General features: G+C 37.8%; 1 long non-coding RNA gene across 1 annotated transcript in view; it reads left to right on the top strand.

Moving 5' to 3' along the window:
- Positions 1–19,780, top strand: part of LOC100579340 — a 121,561-nt gene extending 101,781 nt beyond the window's left edge. The window contains exons 4-6 of the long non-coding RNA XR_001114203.1: positions 5,699–5,814; positions 18,828–19,045; positions 19,601–19,780. This is a non-coding gene — a long non-coding RNA (uncharacterized LOC100579340). The remainder of the gene's footprint in view (positions 1–5,698; positions 5,815–18,827; positions 19,046–19,600) is intronic.
- The last annotated feature ends 506 nt before the right edge of the window (positions 19,781–20,286 follow it).

The following is a 20,286-nucleotide window of genomic DNA, read 5'->3' as shown; positions in this document are numbered from 1 at the left end:
AATGGAGCCTTGGAAACATTAAATGACTTGATAATTAAAAATAGAGTCAGGCTTAGAACCCAGGACTTGAATTCAAAGGATGGAAGGTAGTGTAGTGAAGGTTGATCACTGAGTTTATCAAGTTGACTGACAATGAAAATACACAAATATACTTCTGTGAGAGCTTAGGCATAAGGATCATTTTCAGGAAATTTTATAGCTTTTGCCTATACCTCATTCTATTTGTTTGTGATGTAGTTGTATCTCCTGAGCCCACACAGAAGTTGAATTGTGCTTTTCAGATTATCCAAAGTGATGGAGCCTTGCTCTAATTTCCTGGTAGAGTCCAGGTGGCATCAAATTGCCCAGTAGGTTGATATGTCTTGAAGGATTTTGGTAACCAAGGTCTCTAGGATTGGACCCAAGACCAATCTACCTTTGTTACCAGAGGCTGGGCGTGAGGTGGGGTGGAGAGATTGGAGAGATGTTGGTCAAAGGACACAACATTTCAGTTGGACAGGAGTAATAAGTTCAGGAGATTTATTATACATCATGGTGACTATACTTAATAACAATGCATCATACTTGAAAATGGCTATGAGTAGATTTTAAGTGTTCTTGTCTCAAAAATAAGTATATGAGGTAACGCATATGTTAAATCGCTTGATTTAGGCATTCCACAATGTATGCGTATATCAGAACATCATGTTGTACATGATAAATATACATAATTTTTACTTGTAGGCCAGGCGCGGTGGCTCACGCTTATAATCCCAGCACTTTGGGAGGCTGAGGCGGGCGGATCACGAGGTCAGGAGATCGAGACCATCCTGGCTAACATGGTGAAACCCTGTCTCTACTAAAAATACAAAAAATTAACCGGGCGTGGTGGTGAGCGCCTGTAGTCCCAGCTACTCGGGAGGCTGAGGCAGGAGAATAGCGTGAACCCGGGAGGAGGAGCTTGCAGTGAGCCGAGATTGCACCACTGCACTCCAGCCTGGTGGTGACAGAGCAAGACTCCATCTCAAAAAAAAAAAAAAAATTTTACTTGTTATCTGAAAAATAAAGACTAATTGCAGAAGTAATGCTGTGTTCTTCTCACTGCATTCTATCACTTGGCATATCATGGCCATTTGTCCTACAACTAATCATTTTGATTACTCAATTTAGGTGATATCTGTCAGTCTTCTTTACTGTAAACTTATTATTTTTCTCTTTGCAATTAATAAGTTTTCTGTGGGAAGGTATTTTGAAACTATGTAAATATCCCTTTTCTAATCAATCTTTTAATTGTTTATTTATATCACTATGGCTTAATGGTTTTCAATTTTTATTTAATGGATTATAATTATTGCTATTATTTATGTTGATGCTCAAATTGTCACCTATTTGGTCAGTCTTTCTTTAAATTGCTTTTTGTATTTTCAGACCTGTCCCTATCATTCTTTGATTACTTCCTTGCTTACTTTGCGTATAATATTCCTGCCCCAATCCTATAATTAGCCATTTCTTCTTTGAGCCTTTATCCCTTTTGATGGAGGACAGTATCCAGAAGCCAAGATCTGGTTACTAGGAGTACTCACTGCTGTTGGGGTATTGCTGCTCCCAGTCCTTTGGGGTGGACAGAGGTAGGTGATGTACACACATACTTATATCCATATATTCACATTTATACATGCGTATACACGTTTATATTTTTTTTTTGATATATATCTAGATAATGAAAGTTATGGGTTTACACAGATATTTCTGTGTACATTTATTTGATCAGTTTTCTTGAATATAATTAATCTCCCATCTCAACCATTACTCCTTCCCTTGCATGGATGTTTTCCTAGCTCACTTGGGCTCCAACACCACGTGTTAGACACTTCCCCTCCATGGAAGTCCTGCTTTATCTTTCCATGGGCTCCAGTAACCGATGTCATGCTATATGTCCAATCCCCCCATGGATGCCCTCTCCACCCTGCCCAAGCTCTAACTTCCCACACTGGGACACCCTGCATAGACACCCTCCTTATCCTCCTTGGCCCCAACACCTATGCCAGTCTGCCTTTTTTTAATTGATGCCCTGCTCGCCTTGCTTGAGCTTTGAAATCTCATTCCAGGTCTCCCTCCAGTCTAGATGCCTTCCTCATCTCATCTCCCCATCATGTGGTCTTCCTCCCTACCCTACTCAGGTTCTCATACTCACAGCAACCTCCTCCTCTAGGTGGATCCCCTCCTCACCCTGGGTGAGCTCTGATAGTCTGCTCAAGGTCCCCATGGCTGCCTCCTACTTTCAGCAAATACTGTATGGCTATGCTCCCACAAATGGCTTTGGAACTGAATTGTTTGGGAAGGGAAAGAAACTGATAGGGAAGTTGACAATTGGAATTTGTCATTGGAATTTATCCCTAATTCCAGTTTTCGCCTCCAGTTCTGACCATTCCTAGCCCATCTTGCCAGCTCATTGAGTGATTTGTCTTGCCGGGTCATCTCGGTTTCTTACTAACTCTTGTTTGCAGTTTGCTTGACCTTGATGTGCGTCCATTAAGACATGCAAAGGCTTAGCCTCCCAGGGCTGCATCACCACCTCAGCTCCAGGCTGCCAGATGACAGTTCAGGTTCAGGCTGACTCAAGCTGCTTCTGCAGCAACCACAACTGTTCTCAGAAGAAAGAGCTAGAGCCAGCAACCACAACCGTTCTCAGAAGAAAGAGCCAGAGCAAGTGATACCAAAGAAAGGGTCATCTCTGAGGGGTGCTTCTTGAAACTATAGGTGTGGTAGAAGTTGTCCAAGAGAAAAGTGAAGAAAAGGAAAAGGAAATTAAAGAGTATCTTGTGAGGAATGTTTGTGTGTTTATATTTAAGATAAATAAGGAGAAAAGGAAAAAAGGAGTTAGAACAGAGATATTATGGACTAACCTACAACCTGGAAAAATTGAAGTAGTTGCCGTAGGTGACTAAGTTCTTTTTGAGAAGAATTTGACTCAATGCTGTGTCCTCAAACAATTAAAATGGGAAAAATAGCATTATTATAAAACCTGAGTAAACTAAGAAATGTGACATTATAGAATGCCTTATTACAGTAAAAATGACTCAGTAGGCTGAGTCAAAGTAAGTGATTCATCTATGCAGCCTGTCAGATCATCTGACAATTATTTTGCCTGACTTTGGAGTTCAGGGTCAGTTAAAAGAGGCTTGCCTTTTCTGTTTTAGTCAACTTTTGGGGTGGATAGTTTGTTCAGATAATAGCACCCATGAACTTATTATAAAAAACCTTGTGGGAGAAACCCTTCAAAAAGCATAGAGCTGTCACTTGGATAGCTTGGGTGAAGTTACTTACCTAGGTGACCTTGTTCAGATGGGCAGATTCTCTGGAAATATAAATAGTATGTATGTCTATCTTATTCACGGATATATCCTCAGCACCTAATACAGTGCCTGGCACATTGTACATGCTCAGTCAGTAGCTGTAAAGTGAATGAATAAAGGAAGATTTGTCTATACTTCTTTAAGAAGTCATTATCTGATGGTGGAGAGGACTCACCTCAGAAATTTTTTTTGGATAACAGTGGGAAGATGGTCATGCCCTAAAAATTTTTCAAGACAGTCATCAAGGGCCAGGCACAGTGACTCACGCCTGTGATCCCAGCACTTTGGGAGGCTGAGACAGGCAGATAGCGAGGTCAGGAGTTCGAGACCAGTCTGGCCAACATGGTGAAACCCAGTCTCTACTAAAGATACAAAAAATTAGCCAGGCTTGGTGGCAGGCACCTGTAATCCCAGCTACTTGGGAGGCTGAGGCAGGAGAATCACTTGAACCTGGGAGGCGGATGTTGTAGTGAGTTGAGATTGCACCATTGCACTCCAGCCTGGGCAACAGGGTAAGACTTTGTGAAAAAACAAAACAAAACAAAAAACAAAACAAAACAAAACAACAACAAAAAACAATGGTCATCAAGGAACATCATTATTTGGTATATTAAAGTTGTTCTCTGCAACAAGGCTTTATTTACTGTCAATTTCCTTCATAGAAATTGATGCTATTCTTTGGTGCTAATAATGTAAAACTTTCCCAGAAGGTCAAACAGTAAACCACCTAAGAAATGAGTGTCTAGATTGTAGATGACAATGTAACATTTGGAGGTTCTTTTAGAAGCAAGTAGCTATCTGGGTTGAAACAACTGAGGAATAATGTGTAATAAGCTTATTGGGCCTGAAGCACCCAGAAAGGCAGTTGTGCTAATTGGGTCTTTTCCTCATATAGCAAAATTTCCTGTAATTGTGGTGACAAAACCATGACCATTTATGAGAAAGTTATTGCAGTGATTAAGTAATATGTCTTTGAGATGGCTTAATAAAAATTATTATAAAGTGGTCTCCTCCATCACAATTATTTTTCATTTTTATGTTTACCAGACCACTGCAATTTATGTATGTATGTATGTACGTATTTATTTATTTATTTATTTATTTATTTATTTGAGACGGAGTCTCGCTCTGTCACCCAGGCTGGAGTGCAGTGGCGCGATCTCAGCTCACTGCAAGCTCTGCCTCCCGGGTTCACACCATTCTCCTGCCTCAGCCTCCCGAGTAGCTGGGACTACAGGTGCCCGCCACCACGCCCGGCTAATTTTTCTGTATTTTTAGTAGAGATGGGGTTTCACCGTGTTAGCCAGGATGGTCTCGATCTCCTGACCACGTGATCCACCCCCCTCGGCCTCCCAAAGTGCTGGGATTACAGGCTTGAGCCACCGCGCCCGGCCTATGTATTTATTTTTTAAGAGATGGAATCTTACTATTATGCCTAGACTGGACTTGAACTCCTGGCCTTAAGTGATCCCCCTGCCTCAACTTCTCAAGTAGCTGGAACTACAGGCACGTGCCACCGTGCCTGGTAAAAGATAGTAAAATTTAATTAGCATATACTCTATGCCTAGCATATTTAATACTTAAAGATTTATTTAGCTGTTTAGTAAAACATAGCTAATGATTAATAGCGTATGCTTCACTTAGAGAAATCAGTTATGAAAACACCCTAATGGTTAAGAGCTATGACTCAAGGGTAGACAGATATGAGTTTAAATTTTGGCTTCTTTTTTTTTTTTCTAGCTGGGATTTTGGGTGAGTTATCAAATGCTTCTTTGCTTAAATTTACCCAGCAATAAATGGGATTTACTAATACTATTTACCTCATGGAGATGTTTGGAGCATTCAATGAGATAATGTATTTAAAGCATTTAGCTTAATATCTGGCAAATACTAAGCATTAAATCAATACTAATATTCTTTGTTATGGAAGGATTTGCCACAGATTTCCTTCAAATGCTCTGCTCCACTTAAATGTATCAATTCACATGGAACTTCCTAGGAGCTCAGATATTAGCTAAGATAAACAACAGATATGAAAGGATAGTATTTTTCATTAAATTTAACTCAGGGACATGTGGTTCTCAATGGGAGTAGGATGGGGAGGAGGGCGCTGCTTCCCAGTGTGATGGCTTTTGGAAACGTATGAGCTGTCTTTGGTCCACATATACTAGTTAAAGATCTCTGGGTGAGTGACATTTACCTTTCATAATATAAAGAACATTGCTAGTTAGTATTATCTATATATAAAATGTATAGAATATTAACTGATTTCAAAAACGGCAGCAATGCTCATTTTCACATAAGCATTTAGAATGAAACATTGATGAGATTTGTGTTCTTATGCAATTACTATTTTTATTCAGCATAATGATTTGGAATGATGCCTAATAAAATAAATGGTTGACCAGAAGATTAATAATGTGTTGGTTTCTCAATAGAAGAGGAGGAAAACATGTTTTTAAGTATTCTTACCAATAGGGTAAAGTATTCCTTCAGGTTGTTTATTCATTCACTCTATTTATTTATTCAGCAAACATTTAATGAATGTCTGATATGTCCATTCTGCTTTATTTATTTATTTATTCATTTTGTGTTTGTTTTAATTTTATTCCTTTTTTATTTTTGATTTTTCCTGTTACCTCTTCAAGGGAGGACATTCTGCTTTATGTAATCTGCATCTAATACAATGATTGATAGATTGTTAGGCACAATAATAGGTGCTTAGCAAAAGAACATTGGATCATGGACTGATGAATGAGTGGTAGTGGAATAATAAATACATGATCCCTGCTCTGTAGAAAGTTATACCCCAGTGGGTTAGAGAGATGGTTTGGGAGACAGAAAAGAACTGTCTTTTTTTTTTATTATATTTTAAGTTCTAGGGTACATGTGCACAATGTGCAGGTTGTTACGTATGTATACATGTGCCATGTTGGTGTGCTGCACCTATTAACTCGTCATTTACATTAGGTATATCTCCTAATGCTATCCCTTACCCCTCCCCCAACTCCACGACAGGCCCTGGTGTGTGATGTTCCCCTTCCTGTGTCTATGTATTCTCATTGTTCAGTTCCCACCTATAAGTGAGAACATGCGGTGTTTGGTTTTTTGTCCCTGCGATAGTTTGCTGAGAATGATGGTTTCCAGCTTCATCCATGTCCCTATAAAGGACATGAACTCATCCTTTTTTGTGTCTGCATAGTATTCCATGGTGTATATGTGCCATATTTTCCTAATCCAGTCTCTCATTGATGGACATTTGGGTTGGTTCCAAGTCTTTGCTATTGTGAATAGTGCCGCAATAAACATACATGTGCATGTGTCTTTATAGTAGCATGATTTATAATCCTTTGGGTATACACCCAGTAATGGGATTGCTGGGTCAAATGGCATTTCTAGTTCTAGATCTTTGAGGAATCACCACACTGTCTTCCACAATGGTTGAACTAGTTTGCAGTACCATCAACAGTGTAAAAGTGTTCCTATTTCTCCACATCCTCTCCAACACCTGTTGTTTCCTGACTTTTTAATGATTGTCATTCTAACTGGTATGAGATGGTATCTCATTGTGGTTTTGATTTGCATTTCTCTGATGGCCAGTGATGATAGCATTTTTTTCATGTGTCTGTTGGCTACATAAATATCTTCTTTTGAGAAGTGTCTGTTCATATACTTCGCCCAATTTTTGATGGGGTTGTTTGTTTTTTTCTTGTCAATGTGTTTGGGTTCTTTGTAGATTCTGGATATTAGCCCTTTGTCAGATGAGTAGATTGCAAACATTTTCCCCCATTCTGTAGGTTGCCTGTTCACTCTGATGGTAGTTTCTTTTGCTGTGCAGAAGCTCTTTAGTTTAATTAGATCCCATTTGTCAATTTTGGCTTTTGTTGCCATTGCTTTCAGTGTTTTAGACATGAAGTCCGTGACCATGCATATGTCCTGAATGGTATTGCCTAGGTTTTCTTCTAGGATTTTTATGGCTTTAGGTCTAACATGTAAGTCTTTAATCCATCTTAAATTAATTTTTAATAAATCCAGGAGCTGGTTTTTTTAAAAGATCAACAAAATTGATAGACCGCTAGCAAGACTAACAAAGAAGAAAAGAAAGAATCAAATAGACGCAATAAAAAATGATAAAGGCAATATCACCACCAATCCCACAGAAATACAAACTACCATCAGAGAATAGTATAAACACCTCTATGCAAATAAACTAGAAAATCTAGAAGAAATGGATAAATTCCTGGACACATACACCCTCCCAAGACTAAACCAGGAAGAAGTTGAATCCCTGAACAGACCAATAACAGGTTCTGAAATTGAGGTAATAATTAATAGCTTACCAACCAAAAACAGTCCAGGACCAGGCAGATTCACAGCCGAATTCTACCAGAGGTACAAGGAGGAACTGGTACCATTCCTTCTGAAACTATTCCAAACAATAGAAAAAGAGGGAGTCCTCCCTAACTCATTCTATGAGGCCAGCATCATCCTGATACCAAAGCCTGGCAGAGACACAACAAAAAAAGAGAATTTTAGACCATTATCCCTGAGGAACATCGATGCAAAAATCCTCAATAAAATACTGGCAAACCGAATCCAGCAGCACATCAAAAAGCTTATCCACCGTGATCAGTGGGCTTCATCCCTGGGATGCAAGGCTGGTTCAACATATGCAAATCAATAAACGTAATCCAGCATATAAACAGAGCCAAAGACAAAAACCACATGATTATCTCAATAGATGCAGAAAAGACCTTTGAAAAATTCAACAGCACTTCATGCCAAAAACTCTCAATAAATTAGGTATTGATGGGATGTATCTCAAAATAATAAGAGCTATTTATGACAAACCCACAGCCAATATCATACTGAATGGGCAAAAACTGGAAGCATTCCCTTTGAAAACTGGCACAAGACAGGGATGCCCTCTCTCACCACTCCTATTCAACATAGTGTTGGAAGTTCTGGCCAGGGCAATCAGGCAGGAGAAAGAAATAAAGGGTATTCAATTAGGAAAAGAGGAAGTCAAATTGTCCCTGTTTGCAGATGACATGATTGTGTATTTAGAAAACCCCATCGTCTCAACCCAAAATCTCCTTAAGTTGATAAGCAACTTCAGCAAAGTCTCAGGATACAAAAAAACTGTCTTTGAGAATGTATTTTATGCTTTCTGCCTTAGCTTCAAATTTTAGTATGTAATATATGAAGCAGCAAATGTGCTGATTTGAGTCTGATATACAGAGATCTGTCTAATAGGGATGGGAGAGAGCCCTGGAATCTACAGTATTAGGAAGAATTCCAGGTAATTCTTATGTATGTGCTCCATGTTCCGATCTTTTGAGAAATAATGTTTTAGTCCTCTTATTAGATCCAGAGAAAAGGGTCAAAATTATTGTCAAATTACCTTTACACTTAACTTTTTATTGCTGCTACCACCACCACCAAGAACAACATAGCAAAGCAAAGAAAAACGAAATAAAACAAAACACACTTAGATTGCTCCAGGGAAGGGAAGCACTAGGAGAAGCAATTTGAGTAGCAGTGTGGGCATCTTTCTGAGTTCAGGGGAGTATGGCTTCTAATCTCCTCAGTTGGATTTCCCTGGTGGATGAGTGTGGGCAAGCAGCATTCTGAACCATTTCTTTATCCTTTGCTGCAGTATTTTCTTTATCTTTTGTGGGGAGAAGTTACTGCTTATGCTAATTTTTACAGAACTGATGACTGTTTGGAAAGGGCACTGAAGGCTGGCTTATCTTACCCACTCCTGAGTTTCTGTTAACTATAGCTGTGGTTAACATTAGGGCTATTTGATGTTGGTGACTGTAAATGTCATAAAGGTATTCATACAAGATGCGATATTCTCATAAACAGCTTCTGCAAAAAGAAAGATACATACTTACACAAAGCAGCAGGCTCAATCAGTTGGAGAACTGATAGCAGAAAAAGACTTTGACTACTTTCCTGTCACTTGGTGTCACTATACAGTCTAAGCATAACAATGTCTTTCAATTTCCAAAGTGCAAAAATTTGACGACCTCACACATTGGAAAGAAGATGCAATCAAAAAATTCAAGAAGCACTTGTCTTTTTGAGTATCTTGAAGGAGAAACTGAGTCTTGTTCTTTTAAATTTTAACGTGTAGCTTTAGGCAGAGGGAGTGGTAGTAGCTGAGCAGAAACTGGTTTTGGGGAATCCTGGCCTACTGTGGACTCAGCCACAAGTGCTAGAACATTCATCCAGCTGTAGTTGATCGTTTGGAGGATGGGTTTCCCACATCCCCAGTGTTATGGGGACAAAAACAAGAGGGCTTTAAAGGTTAGAGTGGGCCACTGGGCACCACTTTTTGGCCAGCTCAGAAACAGGGCAGTGGATAACTCTCTCCCATGGAAGATGCAAAGCTACTCAGGATGGTGGTGGCAGTTGAATCTCTCCACCAGCACTGAGCCAAGGAAGACTGCTTCTAAAGCTAGTTATAAAGTTTGGGCCAGGAGCACATGGCTAAGATGATTAGATCCTTCACTTCAGTTGCTTCCATAAATGTTGGATGGAGGCTAGTGAGAAAAGATATTCCCTTAGTATTAATACTATATTTCACTGTGGAACCTTCATGCTCTATCAGGCATCTGCCCAGGGCCCTGCCTGTTAGTTTTTCAGTTCAAATTCAGTCCCATCCTAGGGAGCAAGCCAGTCCTGGGGTGCTGGGCTAGGACCGGTTTTAAAAACTAGCACTTTATGGATCCAAAACCATTGGCTTCCCTGTCTCTTTCGGCATCAGGTTCCTAAGTGATGAGGCAAATTTTCTATTTTTAAAAAATCGTCTACTTTTATTCTTATGAAAGTAACATTCACATAACATGCATTAGTTACCATTTAACCATTTTAAAGGGTTCGATTCAGTGGCATTTAGTACATTCACAATGTTTACAACAGTTATCACTATCTAGTTCCAGAATATTTTCCTCACCCTCAAAGGAGACCCCATACCCAATAAGCAGTTACTCCATTTCCCACCTTCTACCCTCTCTGGATACCACTAAGCTGATTCCTCTCTGTATGAATTTCTCTATTCTGGATATTTCATATAAGTGGAATGATACAATATGTGCTCTTTTGCATCTGGCTTCTTTAACTTAGTATAGAGTTTTCAAGATTCATTCAGTTATAGCATGTATCAATACATCAACAGTTGATGAACATTTGGGTTATTCACATCTTTTGGTCACTGTGAATAGTGCTGCTGTGAACATTTGGGTGCAAGTTTTGTCTGAATACCTGTTTTCAGTTCTTTTGATTATATACCTAGAAGTGGAATGGTTGGCTCATATAGTAACTTTATGTTTAATTTTTTTGAGGAACCACAAACTATTTTCCACAGTGGTTGCACCATTTTACATTCCCAGCAGCAATATAAGGGTTCCAATTTTTCCATATCTTTGTCAAAACTTGTTATTTTCCATTTTTTAAAAATGATAGTATCATCCTAGTGGGTCTAAAGTGGCATTTCATGGAAATTTTGTTTTGCATTTGCATAGTAACTAATGATGTTGAGCACCTGAAATGTACTTTTTGGCTATTAATGTCTTTTTTTGAGAAATATCTATTCAAGTCCTTAGCCCAATTTTTAATTGGATTTTTTAAACTTTTTGTCATTGACTTGTAAGTTCTTTATATATTCTAGATATTAGACCTTTATTAGCTATATAATTTTGAATATTTTCTCTCATTCTGTGATGAAAAAAGTTTCACATTTTGACAAAGTCTAATTTATTTTTTTCTTTTGTTGTGCATGCTTTCAGTGCTATATCTAAGAAACCATTACTAAATTCAAGGTACTAAAGATTTACTCCTAAGTTTTCTTTTAAGAGCTTTATCGTTTTTGTAAGTTTATTGCGGCTGTATTCTTTTTTGTGTGTGGCCGTTGAAATCTGTTCTGTCAGCTAGTGACTTGAGACACTTCCTTAAAAACTGAAATGTAGCAGCTTCTTTCTTCATTAACCATTTCACCAGATGTTGTGCATTGTTTATTAGATTCTAGAGTTCCAAAGTGATTCAAAAAATGACATCCTTTGTTTTTGTGGAGGAATGGAATATTGGAGTTCCTTCTCTGCCACTTTTGGTGATGACACCTATTCCTACTTTTCTTTGTTAAACAGGAATTTTTTTAAACATCCTATATTACTCTGAATAGTGACATTCAAAGATATAAGATTCTAATCCCTGGACACTGTAAATTTTGCAATGTAAGGAAAAAGGGTCTTTCTAGTTGTGATTAATGATCTTGACAAGAAAATAATATCTTGAATTATCCAGAAGGACTTTAAATGCCATCACATGTATCCATGTAAGAGGAGAACAAAGGAAGATTTAAAAGACACACACAGAGGAGAAGGCAATGTATCCACAGAGAAGGGTATTGAAGTGATGTGGCCACACTCAAGGAATGCCAGAGCCACCAGAAGCTGGAGGAGGCAAAATCCAAATTCTTTCTCAGAGATTCCTAAGGCAGTGCTGCTCAGCCATAACCTTGGTTTTGGCTCAGTAAAGCTAATTTCAGACTTCTGGCCTTTAGAACTTTGACAGAATACATTTCTGTTGTTTTTAAGATACCAAGTTTGTGGTAAGTTGTTATAGTAGTCCTTGGAAACTAATACTCCTTACACCATAGTACTGGGCTATTTTATTTCGCCTATGGCTGCCTGTCAAAGGAAGCTACCTTCAGTGATTTCAAGGTGACTTTTTGACCTATATGTAATTTACTTCACACACACACACACACACACACACACACACAAAATCAATGTATGTATACAAATATATATATATAAATATATATATATATATATATATATATAGTGTTAACTGGTATGTCCCTTGCAAAATAAGAGAAAAGGAAACAACAAAACCCCAGGAATTTAATCTTTGGCTTGGCATGTGTTCACTAGAGCATTCCATTACATACCCTATTTATTTTCCACAAACTAGAAGGAAGATGTAAAATATTTATTTGGCATTCAGCCTCAGTGAAGAGGAGCCCAGCACAAATATGAAAACCTCTGTATTTCATAAAGGCAATATATAGAAGAATAATTATAATTCAATGTGATATTATAATAGTATATTAGCAAAAACTCATGGAATCTCAGAGAAGGGACTTGATTATTAGGGATACTAGACATTACTTCTCGAGGATGTCCCATTAGGTCAAGTCTAAAAGGATGACAGGATTTGCTAGGCAGGGAATGCATAAATATGGAATGTCAGATATAATCAGGTGAAGATGAGGTCATATTGGATTAGGGTGGGTCCTAATCCAAGCTTATTGGTATCCTTATAGGAAGAAAAAAATTTGGACACAGATAGTCACAGAGACGACATGTGTGTGCCTTTTTAGTGTAAAGACTCATGTCTTCCTTCAAATCTCAAAAATGTTAAAACAAGGTTTTTCTAATTAATACCTTTCTGCCATTCACCATATTATCTTCTGAAACTTCCATTGGATGCATGTTGAAGCCACTCAATCTAACTTTCATTTATCTTAAATGGATTTTTATATTCTTAAACTTATTTTTTCTTTTTATGAATGATAAAATTTCAAAGTAGGCTGATATGCAGACTTTTCTTAATGATAGAAAACAAAGAAATATAATAAAATTTACTGTGGACTTGTTATGAGTTTGGCACTAAACAAATGCTTCATTTAACCGTGGAATCTGATGTGTAGATAATGTATAAACTGTGTTTTAAAAATAATGGTACTGAGGATTTGAAAGGTTAAATAATTTGTCCAGCATCTTAGGGATCATAAATGGTGAAACCAGAATTTGAGCCGAGGCCAGACTCCACAGTTCCTGATGGCACCCACTCGGCTGTATTGCCTCTTCGTGGATCACAAAGATTATGTGAGTTGTGCACTAAAAGTTTTTCTTTTTTTAAAGTTAGCATTACAAAAGCTTTTAAATTAAATTAAATAATTCACCCTTGAGAAGATTTCCTCAGGAATAAGTCGTGGTTCTCAAGTCATTTTAATTCTCTATTCGCTTTCTAATAAAGTTATATTCAAAGACTCTTCTCTTAAGTACACACATGCACACCCACGTGCATGCAAATACCCATACAGTTGTCCCTCAGTATCTGTTGGGGATTGGTTCCAGAACATCCTATGGATATAAAAATCCAAGGTTGCTCAAGTTCCTGATATAAAATGGTATAGTATTTGCTTATAACTTATGCATATCTTCTCGTATACTTTAAATCATCTCTAGATTACTTATAATGCCTAACACAATATAAATGCTATGTAAACAGTCATTATACTTTATTGTTTAGAGAATAATTACAGGAAAAAATCTGTATATGTTCAATACAGACAGAGCATTTCCTTTTTTTGGGTAGGCAAAATCTGCAGATGTGGAATCTGCTGATATGGAGGGCTGACCCGATATCCAAAACAAATTTTAAAACATTTTTATGGCCTCATTATCTTTTTCAAATATATATTCACCCATTGTAAAAAAAAAAGCCAGTTACATTAAAAAGCGCTTTTATATGAAAATATGTAATAAAAAAATATTGCTGTGCCTTTCCATTGTCTTAATGATTGTTGTTGTCAACATAATCTAATGATTAGAAACCGGTCTTTATGAAAGTCAGGAGAAACATTTTGCTTGAAAAATAGTTGTTTTTCTATATGCAAATAGATACGGTCTTCATGTGTGTGTTTGTTAAAATTTAAGAAGGGTTAGGAAAATTTTTTCGGAGTGTCCCTTTGGAGAGTGAAGACCTGCCCATCTCACTTTATGGTTTTCAACTGAAATCTAATTGCAAGTAAAACCACTTTATTTCTTGCATTTTTAGTTTCTGGTTTTCTATAGTGAACATCTCTGTGGTTGTTTTTTTTTTTTATCAGAAACTTGCCTAATTTATCAGGGATATCTATTATCTATTTTTTTATGTGACTTCCCTTGCACACTTTTTTTTTTTTTAAGACAAAGTCTAGCTCTGTTGCCAGGCTGAAGTGCAGTGGTGCGATCTTGGCTCACTGCAACCTCCGCCTCCTGGGTTCAAGGGATTCTCCTGCCTCAGCCTCCCGAGTAGCTGTGCCTACAGGTGCATGCCACCATGCCCAACTAATTTTTTTTTTTGTATTTTTAGTATAGATGGGGTTTCACCATGTTGGCCAAGATGGTCTCAATCTCCTGATCTCGTGATCAGCCCACCTCGGCCTGCCAAAGTGCTGGGATTATAGGCATAAGCCACCACGCCCGGCCTGCACACTGTTTTTGATAGTATAATTTTATCCATTTTTTTCCCTTTAATCTATACTTTCATCTTAGATCACATCTAAGTAATACTAGTTTTGGCCATTTTCAGGTAAGGGAAAAATCTAAACTTTTTACGTAAACTTATTTTGTAGTCTCATAGTTCTACGGCTTTATGGCAAATTCATAGAGTAGTATGTTTGAAAGGCACAACAACTGATGATTCACTCTATCCTTCTGAGCAGTGATTCCCAAGTGTGGAAAAATAATATCAAATTCTGTGGTGAGATACATATATAGATTGAAAAAATACATTCAGTATTATCAAATAAGTTTATAACTGAAAATGAAAAGGAAACCTGTTTTTTTAATAACACAAATAACGAAGAAGTAAAATTCAGCAGCATCTTGGTTGGTATGGATACAGAGAAGCTACAGTCATTCTCCACTGGGATACTCTTTCCCAAGAGGGACAATGTCACAACCTCTGGAGATGGGGGCAGAAATGGTTAGTCAGCTCTGCTCTAGGGGAAGTTCAAGGTATTCCTTCTTTGCTTTCATTTCAAAGCCACCCCAACCCCTCAAGAAGGAGAAGCTCTGGCCTAATCAAGGAGAAAATGCAGTCATCGGGGTCACAAAATGGATTTTTAACACAAGGAAGTACAATACAGTGGAGTGAACATTCTTTCTTTTTCATGCTTTACTCTGTTGCCCCTCTTCTTTTCCATGTTCTTGGTGCTTAGGGAGCCTACATATTCCTCCTGCTTAGGATGATCAGAGTGAAGCCCTAGGAAAAAGAATATTCTCTCTTTTTCATTCTTTTGCTGACATCAGAATAGAAAGATCCTGACACTCAAGAACCATCACTAGATGGCTAAAAGTACAGGGTTTGTGGAGAAGGCTGCTAAAGGCCTGTGTTTAGTCTAGACCTTATTATGCTAAATGGAACAGAGAGGTCCTTGAAGCTTACAAAACACAGCTTAGCTCACTAGAGAAAAGGAGGTGATAGAAATTTGGAGTTGAAACCTTAGCTAAAATAGACATACATTTACCTAGAATATCCTTGAGCAGTTTGTAAAGTAGAAGAAGTGCAAGATTTATTCAGTCCTGAAGTTGAATTACAATTCAGCCAGAGTACAACTGGGACACTAAACAATTACCTAAACTCTCTGAGCCTTAGTTTCTTCATTTACACCATCAACATAAAAATGAACATCTTCAGGATTGTTGACAGAATTCAATGAGAAAATGAGTGTGATAGCTCTTAGCACATCTGCTCCATAATAGGTACCCAACAAATTGTTGCATTATTACTATATTTCATGTTAGTTCCTAGCGAAGTTCTCTCTTGGAGTCAAGAGAAAATGGGACTTTCAGGCAATAAGTGGAATAAAAGATTTTATAAATCAGTATAGAGATAATATATAGTGAATACCTATATAGAAACAAAGAAATAGGAGATCTCAATTCAAAAGGTGTACCTTAGTGAGCCTTTCTTGTAGAGTAACTCTTCTGGGTCACATTCCATGGTTGATGGAGGAAATATTAGGAAGACAACATTAGAGTAAAATCAGGAAATTTTGCTAACATGTCTGGTTTGATATAAATCATTTCATGATCTTAGGAATAAGCATAAAATGACATCAAGGGACACTTCTCTCAAAGAAGTAGCGAAGCTGTATATATAAATGTGATTATATAAATAGACACTATAAACAAAAAGATGTTTGGTAATGCTGCCCTATTAAGGTCCTGAAGAGTGTTAGAAGACATTGTAGTAGTTGGCACACTTTTCAATGGAGTGGCTCCTTGGATGTTGTAGGAGAAATTACTAGATGCCTACGAAAAGCTGTTCCACCTCTAGTAGCAAGACATAGAATTGCACAGCTACCTTGTGTTTTCCAGCCTCCTTTCCAGTCTGTGGTTGGGTATGGTCCTATGACCATGTTGTCTCCAATGGGATATGAGAAGAGGTAAGGTGTGATACTTCCAGACTTGGCCTGTAAAACCTTTCATGTGGCTCCTCTGTGGGCTTTTTCCATGGGATTCCATGGGATGGTGACATCCAGAAGGACTTATGGAAGATTTATGTTGAAAATGCCAGTGTATCTGGCAGCCTAGGTCCCAGATTAACTGGGTGGAGCGGACTTATCACCCTGATGCCTGCCAACCTGCCCATTCTGGATTTGAATGAGAAAACAAACAAGAAGCAAAAACAAACTCCCATTGTGTTGGAATCATTATTCAAATGAATTTATTTGAATCCAATCATTCTGGATTTATTGGTTTGTACTTTGCACTTTGACCTACTTTGGACTTTTGGTTAAGATGGTGTTTTAAGTTCATTCTTTGAAGTTTGACATTTGCTTCAAATATATAACAAAGATAGAGGAAATACAATTAATGTGTTAAAAGACACCTTGAAACAAAACAGGCAGTAATGAGAAGGAAGGATATATAAATATGAAAAGGAAACCATTAGAAATCCTGAAAATAAAACATGTAATTATTGAATTAAAGACTCAATAGAAAGGAAAATGTCTACATTGGCTTAGTTAATAAACAAATGGACTGGGATACAAAAGTAAGGAATTTAACTAGGATGATGAATTGTAGAGAAACAATGAGTTAAAAAATATAAAACAGTTTAAGATAAATGAAAGTTAGATGGAGTGGCTTCAGCATGCACCCAATAGGAGTTTCAGAAGATAATAGAGTGAATTCTGGAAAAGCATTAATTAGAAAAACAATGAATAAGAATTTTTGAGATTTGAAGAAAGATACTAATCTTTACACTGAAATGACACTCTATCCATTACCAAACTGGATAATAGGAACAAATTCACACTTGGAGACATTATGATGAAACTGCAGAACATCAAGTACACAGAGAAAACTGTCAGAACTATCAAAGAGAAAGCACACTTAGAAAAGAGCAACAAGTAAATCACTGGAAGATTTCTCCTCAGGAACAATAGATTTCTAGATTACAATAGAGTAATAGCTCTAAAGAACTGAGAAAAAATAACCGCCAACCTGGATTTTGTATTGACTTAGCTATCCTTGAGGATGAAGACAATATAGGAATGTGTATTACCCACACACAGTCATGAAAAAAATTTACACCTTAACAAGTAGAAAAGTGAAGCCAGAGAAAGAATATAGGATACCAGAATCGATAGTGATAACAAAATTTTCTTAAAAATACACTATAAATGCAATTAATTAATGACTGTGAAAATAATTTTATCTGTTAAAAGCAATGTGAGAAAAGCTCTATAAAACAATTTATGATGAGAGAGGGATATAAAGGGTAGTCATATCATGCAAAGTTCTTGTTTAAATGACAAACAGATACTTAACTGGTCTAATTTTTCAAAGAAAATTTATAATGAAGTATTAATAACTTAGCTGCTGAAACTCAGTAGTTCAGTACATATTTCTTTCCCTCTTTTCCCTTCCTTTCCCTTCCCTTCCCTTCCCTTCCCTTCCCTTCCCTTCCCTTCCCTTCCCTTCCCTTCCCTTCCCTTCCCTTCCCTTCCCCCTTCCCTTCCCTTCCCTTCCCTTCTTCCCTTCCCTTCCCTTCCCTTCCCTCTTTCCTTCCCTTCCCTTCCCTTCCCTTCCCTTCCTTCCCTTCCCTTCCCTTCCTTCCCTTCCCTTCCTTCCTTCTCCCCTCCCCTCCCCTCCCCTCCTCTCCTTTCCTCTCCTTTATTTCCCCACATCCACTGACTAAAATAACAGTGTTCAATGTGGCAAGGAGTACTCTTAAAAGCATTTTTTATACATGTATTTTTAAACGTTTCATTACATGCAATACAGTGGCAACTAAGTTTATTTCCTGATGATGAACCTACCTTTGAAAAATTATGACAGTAGAAGAACTCTGCCATAGTTGACTCCATCTTGCTTCTAACCTCCAAGCTGCCTTTGGTCATTCCTGGGCATAGGTCAAGCTCACTTTGGGAGAAATTTAGTTTATAGTTTAACCTTAAAACAAAGATGATAATAGCCCTGTCCAAAACTAAATTACCTTTGTAAAACTAATGAAAGTTCACAAAGTTAGGATTATGAGAGGGGCCTGAATTATGCTAAGATGTAGGTGTAGTTTCTATAATTACTTACTACTTAGGAGTTATGTGGCCAGAGGTCACAAGAATTGTGACTTTTCCAATTGCTCCTATAGATAACATCACTATTGCAGAACCAAAGATTGGTCTTTTGAAATGGTATTCAGGCTCACTCCACCCAGTCCTGTGACTCATGACTCAACTGGTCCTGTGGACCCCCAGTCAAGAGATGGATTCAGCTCATGAAGACCATTTTCCATACCCCTATGACTGCATCCACAACCAACCAGCAACACCCATCACCTAGTCATACCTTGGTCACACCTGCCCACCATACTATCCTTGAAAATCTCTAATCTTCAAGCCTTTAGGGAGACTGATTTGAGTAATAACTCTATCTTCTTTGTGACTGGCCTCGTGTTAGTTAAACTCTTTCTTTACTGCAATGCCATGGTCTCAGTGAACTGGCTTTGTCTGTGCCACCAGAAATAACCCACTGGGCAATTACAATAACCTATATTTCAACTGGTGGGTGAGCTAAGTAGTGGTGATGGTGTCTCTGTTACATGCTATTATTCAGTCACCCAGGCTGATAAATGCTCTATCCTCAGCATAGGGCTTCCATTGTCCCTTAGGACATTGACATACAGCTGGCTAGGGGTGGAAGTAGAGGGAATGGAGGCTTTAATGGGCCAGGCTTGGGAGTGGCATTCCTCACTTCGGCACATATTCCATTGGCTTGACTATAGCTCAGTCCTGCAGCCATATCTATCCAACTTCAGGGGAGGCTGGGGAGTAAAGTTCAGCTTTGTTCCCAGGAGAGAAGGAGAATGGGTTTTATGAGCAGTTAGCCAGTCTCTGTCACAAGTATGTATTTTCATAATTAAAAGTAACACCCAAAGAGTAAAGTCGCTATCTATAATTTCCAAATTTGCAGAAGAACAAAAGGGACCATAGAAATCTTCAGCCATCCAAAAGAAGGCAAAAAAAGGAGTATCAAGGAAAGAGGATGGCAAACAGAAAATGTAAAAGAAGATGGTAGAAATCACTTCAAGTTGGTAATCACAATATATGTAAATATGTTAAACACATCCATTAAAAGGCTGTGACTGGATTAAAACAGTGTAGTTCTATGTGATGCTTATGAGACACATGTATAAAGCAAACCCAGACATAAAGTTGGAAAATTAGAGGCATACAAAATGATAGATTGGTCCAATATTAACAAAAAGAAAGCTTGGGTAGCAAGTATTGGTATTATATAAAAAAAGAGGCAATTATTTATAAGAATAAAGAAGAATCTGTTAAATTTACTTTTACTGTCCTATTGAAAGAATCATAATACTCTAAAACTACAGCCATGCATTGTGTAATGATGAGGTTACTTCCTGAGAAATGTAACGTTAGGCAATTTTGTCATTGTGTGGACATCATAGAATGTACTTATGCAAATCCAGATGGTATAGCCTACTACACATGTAGGCTATGTGGTATAGCCTATTGCTCCTAGGCTACAAACCTGCACAGCATGCAACTGTACTGAATACTGTAGAAAACTGTACGTAACACAGTGATATTTGTGCATCTAAACGTAGAAAAGGTACAGTAAAAATACAGTACAAAAAA

This window comes from Nomascus leucogenys, chromosome 12, assembly GCF_006542625.1.
Source record: "Nomascus leucogenys isolate Asia chromosome 12, Asia_NLE_v1, whole genome shotgun sequence".
NCBI lineage: Eukaryota > Metazoa > Chordata > Mammalia > Primates > Hylobatidae > Nomascus > Nomascus leucogenys.
The sequence above is the reverse complement of the archived record's forward strand: the minus strand, read 5'-3'. Positions and strand labels throughout refer to the sequence as shown.